This window comes from Thermobia domestica, chromosome 4 (assembly GCF_964235325.1).
Source record: "Thermobia domestica chromosome 4, izTheDome1.hap1.1, whole genome shotgun sequence".
Lineage (NCBI taxonomy): Eukaryota > Metazoa > Arthropoda > Insecta > Zygentoma > Lepismatidae > Thermobia > Thermobia domestica.
In genome coordinates this window covers 298,202,708-298,204,736 of record NC_137457.1, presented here as the reverse complement: position 1 = coordinate 298,204,736, position 2,029 = coordinate 298,202,708, and positions in this window count along the sequence as shown.

Below are 2,029 nucleotides of genomic sequence, written 5' to 3'. Positions count from 1 at the left end.
ATAAAAATTGTTGCGGAAGTACCGCAGGATTCTAAAACTTGGATATTCGGATAGGGCACATACTAGTTCCTAAGCGAAGTTTTGATCTGACTACATTAGATTCCATAGTTTCGGAGCTATAAACCTTCAAATTTCTTTTTTTTTTTTCATGTTTTTGGCAGCCTATAACTCCGAAAGAAAGCATTTGCGCACCCAGGCTGGTTTATACTTTTTGTCTTATCTTGGTGTCAGGAATCACCTCCAAAACGTTTTCGGTGTTGTTTTGAAACAGCCTGTATCGCCGCCACTGACTTGGGGTTGCAATGACTGAGTAGTAGTGCGTTCACCTCTGGAGGTCACTAATTTGATCCAAGCTCGCGCCAAGTGGACTTTGTGGTGGGCAAACACCGTGTGCATAATTTTTCTTCGGGTTTTTCGTTTCCTCCCACATTTTTCATTCTACCATTTCATTAATTCTGATCATCACTGTCTCCTTTAACGATGGTTACACGACATAACCCTGAGAGAACCTGCGTAGCGTAGTCACTACCGCTCTCGTCTTTGGTGCGAGCGATACTGGGTTCGATTCCCGGTAGGGACACTCAGTCTTAAAAATGTAAGAGCTTTTTCATTCGAGCCATACTGAGTGAGATTTTTCTCATTCACACCAGGCAAATGCCGGAATGGTACCTACATACAGGTCCTAGGCCACTTCCTTCCTTCCTTTTTCTCGGATAGTATGATTGGCGAAGGGCGTCATCCCTCATGCGTGACGGGCTAACATGGCCATAGATGCCAAAAGCCCAGAAATCTAACTCCTAATCTTAACCCCAACGACATATTCGTCGGACGTAAAACTTTATTTCATTTTTCTACTAGGCACCTGGACACATCTATCTAATATTAATAAAATCAAGAGTTTGTTTGTGTGTTTGTCTATCTGTGTGCGGCCTGGGGACCAGACGAGTGGACCGAGAGTTACCAAATTTTTGTCACGGGTACCTTGGTCCAGGCCTCAGACCAAGACGAAGCGTTTTTTTGTTTTTTTTTTTAATTCGAACCGGGGGTTTCAGGGGGGCGTTTACTTCCGGGATATTTAAAAGTGTAAAAAATGACCGATATTTCTGTCAAATTCATAGTTCCCGCTACTGCTGAGATCAATAGTGAAACTCCGATCGCATTACCTTCCAAATTCACCCCACTAAGCAGCGGGCCGGTGGTCACGGAGGAAGGGGGGCAGATACCGAGACATGTAAAAATAATCTAAATTGGCCGATATTACTGTCAAATCCATAGTTTTCGCGGTCGCTGAGATCAATGGTGACACTTCCATTAGCGATGACTTTCAAATTCAGCTACCATTGTATGCGGGCCGGGGATCACCTGCGGGGGGGATTTACCGAGACATGTAAAAATAATCCAAAATGACCGATATTAGTGTCAAATCCATAGTTTTCGCGGTCGCTGAGATGAATGGTGATACCTCCACGGGTGTTGACTTCCAAATACAGCCACATTGACTGTAAGCCAGAGGCGTTTTTTTTTTTTTTTTTTTAATTCGAACCAGGGATCTCTGGGAGAGGGGGCGTTTACCGGGACATTAAAAGTAGTAGAAAATTACCGATATTTTTTTCCTTTCGTTGTTCAGTTTGTTTACATAGATACTTTATCTGATCCATGCGAAGAATGGGTATTTCAGCTAGTTCTACAATATGATTTACATTTTTATCCAAGCTTTTAAAGCTATAATAAATGGAAAATTCAGAAAGAAACATGAATATTGAACAATGAATTCCAAATTCAATTTCAGAATTTTCGAACAATATATTCTTCAAATGTTCGTTATTTAATCTAACAAAACCATTATTTGAATGGCTGTTCGAATAAATTTATTTCAAAGCTACAACCAGGCACATATGCAGGAATTTAATTCGGGAGGGGGTCCAAAGCTATTGGGGAAGGTGCAAATTAAGTATGAGGATAAATTATGGGATTTTACATGTTCGGACACATTTGCCCATTCAAGCCTCTCATTTACTGTTATGAATGC